Below are 6,403 nucleotides of genomic sequence, written 5' to 3'. Positions count from 1 at the left end.
GGTGATTGCAAGTGTAGAGGGTATTCTACACGGATCCTTTGTAGCGGTGTTGTTCAAAGGTGTAATAGGTTTCTATCTCCACCTGAAGGAGGTTGAATAGTGAATTTGGGAATCCTCAAAGGGTAGCTTGAGACGAGGACGTAGGCAGTGGGGCCAAACCTCGTTAACATACTGAGTTTGTTTCTCTCTTACCCTTACTCTTTATATTTATTGTTATTTCATATTTTGTTTATATTTTATATTATATATTTGATTTATAATTATTATTTTTTTAATACAACTCAATTCACCCCCCCTCTTGTGTTAGTCATCTGGTCAACAAAAGACAATGTTGAGAACATCAAATTGTTTAATTCAAAGGCATTGGAGAAGGTCACTGATCGTTTTAGTGCAGATAGAATAATTGGACATGGTGGACAAGGCACTGTTTACAAAGGTATGTTGGCTGATGGAAGAATTGTTGCAATAAAAAAGTCCAACGTAATAGATGAAGAGAAACTTCAAGAATTCATAAATGAAGTCGTGATTCTTTCACAAATTAATCATAAGAATGTGGTTAACCTACTTGGTTGTTGTTTAGAGACGGAAGTTCCGCTTCTAGTTTATGCATTCATTCCTAATGGAACTCTTGTCCAATATCTCAATGGGCAAAATGAGGAGTTTCCACCTACATGGGATATGCGTTTATGAATTGCTATAGAAGTTGCAAGGGCTCTTTTCTACTTGCATTCAGCAGCTTCTTCACCCATTTACCATCGTGACATTAAGTCTACAAACATCCTCTTAGATGAGAAGTATAGAGCAAAAATAGCAGATTTTGGAATTTCAAGATCTGTTGCTATTGATCAAACTTATCTAAGCACACTAGTACATGGAACTTTTGGATATGTAAACCCGGAGTATTTTCAGTCAAGTCGGTTTATAGATAAGAGTGACGTTTATAGTTTTGGTGTTGCTCTTGCTGAGCTCTTAACAGGAGAAAAAGCTATCTCATCAACAAGAACTAGAGATACCAAAAGTTTAGCTGCATTTTTTGTTAGTTCGATGGAAGGGAACAATTTATTTGACATCCTTGATAATCAAGTTTTGAAGGAAGCGGAAAAAGAAAAAATTATTACGGTTGCAAACCTTGTGAAAAAATGCTTGAACTTGAAAGGAAGGAAACGACCTACAATGAGAGAAGTTGTAATGGAATTGGAGGCCAACCAAATGTCGCAAAAATCTTCTAACCTAAAGCAGAAAGTTGGAGAGATTGAAGATGTCAAAATTGAAATATCTTAGCAATATGATGTTTTTTCTATATCAAGAACGTCAGGTGTGGATAGTGTCATCACAACCTCATCTATAGATTCACAGCCATTATTATTATCTTCTTAGTCATCAAGTGATATTACACCTTGATTTGTGTCATATTATAAATGTTTGTTCAATTTCATCTTGTAAGCTCCATAATTTGCTCTTTTCATTATTTCAGTACAAAGACAATCTTATGGTAGTATAAAGCATAGACATCCATTTTTCTTTTCAGTTTCATAAGCATCTATTTTTATATATAAATAAAATGGGGCCTCAAGCTGCTCTAGGATCTGATCTCTATTCAAAAAGAAGAAATATATATATATATATGTATATATATATTTATAGTTAGTGCTATCCAAGGGAAAACTTTGTTTGACAAATGATTAAATTCTTCGCTTGCACCTGTTTTTATTCGATCTAAAGCACCTATAAATATGATGATTATAGACTTCTAACAAGAGTTCCTATGTAAACTTGAACTCAAATAAATAGACTCAAGGATGGGTTATAAATATTTTTGAAGAAATTTAAGGTGTGTTTGGTTGTTGAGATCATCTCAACTCAATCATTGATAAAATCTATTACTTTTTCAACTTCTCGTAAAAACGTTAAACTCATAGTAACTTACAAACATCTAAGATATCTTAACCAGAGCTATAAAATATTACTATTTATAAATTAACTCAAATTATCTAAAATCATTTCTACATCTAAAGGAACATTAAATCATCAGTTAGCTGATCTCTCCCAAGACAAAGATTCATGTGCTTCTCTCCTCCTAGATATCATCACAAAAATGCTCAAAGTAGGACAAAAACTCAAATGGAAGATTACTTTGACACCCTTGATTGTGATGATCGACTTCTTACAGGGATAAATATTATAATTAAATACGACAGATATCATTGAGATGTGTAGATATGAGAAAATTAATTAAATAAATAAACTTATGTTGTGTAGTCTAAATTTCAAAGTCTTCGAATATATTTTATTGAAGTGAAGAAAAATTAAACTGATTCATATGACGTCATGATTTGTTTCAAAGTCCTTTTCTTGGAATAAAAGTCTGATTATTAATTTTTTTAAAACATGTTTGATAGGGGTTTATTGATTAATAATCAAATAATTAAGTATCTGTTATAAACTATCTTAAATTGTATGACCACATTTAGCTAGCCGTCAAATGCATAGTGCTAGTCGTTAAATGCATAATGCATAGTGCGTAGTGCTAGCATAGTGAGTTAGTCGTCAAATGCATAGTGCATAGTGCTAGCATAGTGAGCTAGCTGTCAAATGCATAGTGCTAGTCGTCAAAAGCATAGTCCCCTTTGTACTCTTATATATATCGTTGAATCCTTTAAGAAATTCATAAGTTTTCATAACCTCTCTGAGCTCTATCTCTTTTTCTCTCCTTTTGAAAGTTTTATAACACGTTATGGCTCGCTCTTTTCAATGATTTCATAACACGTTATCAGCACGAAAGTTCTGACGATTTTGAAGCTAGTAGTCCTCTATTTCAAGTAAGTTTTTCCATATATTTTTGTAGTTTCCAAAATGAATATGAAATGTTACATTACTTAATGAAAACTCTATACTTATGTCCCTGATTTATATATGTAAAAAATGTCAAATCTTACAAAATTGGAATTCGTTGCTCTTGACATTTTTGAAAAAAATTATTTATCTTGGATCCTTCATGCTGAGATCCATCTGGATGCGATGAACCTGGGAAATACAATTAAAGAAGGAAATCAAGGGTCCCTGCAGGACCGTGCTAAGGCAATGATTTTCCTTCAGCACCATCTTCATGAAGAATTAAAAACTGAGTATCTAACGGTGAAAGATCCACTTATTTTGTGGAATGATTTAAGGGAGAGATATGAACACCAGAAAATTGTAATCCTCCCAAAAGCTCGTCATGATTGGATGCACCTAAGGTTGCAAGACTTCAAGAGTGTTAGTGAGTATAACTCTGCACTCTTTAAAATTAGCTCGCTATTGAAATTATGTGGTGAAAAAGTCACTGATGATGACTTGTTAGAGAAGACATATACTACTTTTCATGCCTCGAATGTGCTCCTGTAGCAGCAGTATCGAGAGTGAAAGTTCAAAAAATATTTTGAACTTATATCTTATCTTCTATTAGCTGAGCAAAATAATGAGCTTTTGTTAAGAAATCACCAGTCACGTCCTACTAGTTTTATATCATTCCCTGAAGTGAATGGTACTAAATTTACATCATTCCCAGAAGTGAATGGTGCATCTTTTCAAAGAAAACGAGGGCGTGGACGTGGTAGGAAAAACTATAGAAGTGGAGGTCCTAGAAGTGACTACAATAAAAGGGACAATGATAGATATACACCGTATCATCAGAAGTGGTTCAACTCAGAGAAAGGCAAAGGTCCTCAAAATAAATTTTTAAAGAAAGATGAAGATGGATGCCATAGATGTGGTATGACTGGACATTGGGCTCGTGTCTGTCGTACAGATAAGGACTTGGTTGACTTATACCAATCTTCTATAAAAGAAAAAACAAAGAAATTTCAAACAAATTTTGCTGAACCATCATATGTTTTAGATTCTATAGATGGAGAAGATATTACAAGTGTAAAAGCCCGCTAGAAATTCAATTGTGAAATTTCTATTAACTTTAGGAACCTCGTAAAAACCCCATAAGTTTTCACGAATCCATTAATCGTATTGGTTTTTGTCTAACTACATAGTTAGTGTTATTATTTACTATAGTATCATAAGTGTGTTTTTGATTATTGGAGATAGTTAGAAGTGTCAAAATGTATTATGATTTGTGCCATTAGACTCGGAGGGTTATTTAAAGTCTTATGGCGCAATAACATTTTTTTCATATTTTCGGACAAAACGTCTGTACAAAACTGTAGATATTATTGGATAAAAAGAAATATCTTGAGGTAACTTTCGTGAATATTATTGGGTAAAAATATTTTGAGTTGATTTTTATAGATATTATTAGATAAAAATATCTTAAGTTGATTTTTTGTAGATATTATTGGATAGAATATTATGAGATAATCTTTTATAGATATTTTAGGTAGGAGAAAACTACACTCAACTCTCAACTCCAGTCTTATCATCTTCCTTATCTCATCCATAAGTAGCTCCAGCCATCACCAACAAACTTATTTTCATTTACACGTTCCTTTAAAAGAATATCAAATACTTTCGCTCGGACACCTTTTAGGAGTTCTTTTGCACGCCCATTTTGAAGCTTTTGTAAGTGTTTTATCATAAAGTCTCTTTCATATAAGTTATTCCTTTTTTAGTCTAGTTTACATGGATATATTATTTTCCCCATTTGAAAATCATTTGGTCAGTCAAATATTATATAAACTATAGAAAGATCATTCTGGGAGATAAACTGGAGAATATGTTATATTTTGGAGTTTTTGACCAAGCTAATGGATAGATATTGGTCCAAAATTTTTATGGAGTATTGTTAACATGTATATGTGACTATTGGTTGAGGATTTTTGCATGATTAAAGGTTTTGATGAAAGATTTTCTTAGATTTAGAAACTTAGAAACTGGAAGAAGAAAAACAGTTTCTGTTTTGAGAAAGTTTAACTCTTTGGCGGTCTAAACCTATTCTAATGACTTTAATAATTTTATTGGAGGATCCTAAGCATCTTATATACATGTTATATTATTATTTTGAAGATATTTGATATTAGTTTTAAAGATATGAAATTTTATGCAAAGAGATATTCAGATAAGCCAAAGTGTGGATATTCTTGGCTAAATTTATGTTTTGGTTAATTTCTAACCATGTGATCTTAAATTAGAAGCTTATATATGTTTTAGGAAATCTTTTTAAAACCATGTGATGGTTTGGTTTGAAGACCATATATTTATAAGTCATAGATCAAGAGATTTATCAAAACTAGTTGAGGAAAAAGTTTCTGTTTTTGGACTAAGTGTAAAACCAAAAACTCCAAATGTTATTTTGTGATTTTGGTGACTTTAGTTTGATGATTTAAAGCATGGTTGATGTTAGGATGATATTATGAATATGTTAGAAGTAAGATTTGATTTTTGAAATTCTTGGAGATGTTTTGATTTAAGGTCAAAACTTGTGATTCAAGTACTTGGATCTTTTTGCAAAAAAAAGTTTGGTGTTAATTATTAAATTTTTCTAAATGGATGTTTTAAGTATGGTTTTGAACTTAGGATTGGAATATGTTTGTTGCAAAATTTTGGTTTAAGCATGAGTTTTGAAGTTGGAAGGAATTGCAACAAAAATAAGGGAAATGGCCTATGGATGTTTCGGCCATAGTGTGTTCTTCATAGTTGTGTTTTGTTTTAAATTTTTCTGAGTTGATATTTAAGTTTAGGACAAAATTTACATGAGGAATGTAAATTTTGGAAACTTTTGGAGTTAGTATGCAAAATCCTTAAGTTATGGGTAAAACGGTCATTTTCCCACATGTAGAGAGTAAAATGAAAATTTTCCTCTTTAAGTTAGTATTTTCCATATTTCAAATTATTAGTGATTTAGTTCTAACTTTTAGAATCACTAATTACAGTTCCTCATGATCGCACTTGAAATTTTATAAGAAACGCGGAGATCGAGGTAAGTTAGCTTTTAACTTACTAGCAGTCTACTGTATATGTGTGCTAAGTAAAGGAACTACAGTGTATGTATGTGTGTTATCATATATGTCATTCCATGCCAAGTTATCACGTAATTGTCTATTATACAGAATTTATTCTGTCATCAAATTTTTATCTGTTACATAATATATTCTGTCATGTATTACTGTACCTTACAAGTATGTCATGCTAAGTATGCCATCTATTACATGTATGTCAAGTCATGTAATATTCACTGTTGCAAGTATGTCATGTTACATATGTTGTCTATTATATGTTATGCCATGTTACGAAATGTTTCTATCTCAAGTTAGTCATGTATTTCAAGTTATGTTCAAGTCACGTTATGTTACGTCAGGGCTTCAGTCATTTCGTATTCCAGTCACGTTTCATCTTAATTACATATGTATGGGGTCACAACAATTGTGGCGCATACACTACGTGAGACACAGCAATTGTGACACGTAGAATACATGGG

General features: G+C 31.8%; 1 pseudogene; it reads left to right on the top strand.

Annotated features, from left to right (window-relative positions):
- Positions 1–327: 327 nt before the first annotated feature.
- On the top strand, positions 328–1,281 carry LOC122306206 (annotated as a pseudogene).
- The last annotated feature ends 5,122 nt before the right edge of the window (positions 1,282–6,403 follow it).

The sequence above is a fragment of the Carya illinoinensis genome, chromosome 4, assembly GCF_018687715.1.
Source record: "Carya illinoinensis cultivar Pawnee chromosome 4, C.illinoinensisPawnee_v1, whole genome shotgun sequence".
Classification (NCBI taxonomy): domain Eukaryota; kingdom Viridiplantae; phylum Streptophyta; class Magnoliopsida; order Fagales; family Juglandaceae; genus Carya; species Carya illinoinensis.
The sequence above is the reverse complement of the archived record's forward strand: the minus strand, read 5'-3'. Positions and strand labels throughout refer to the sequence as shown.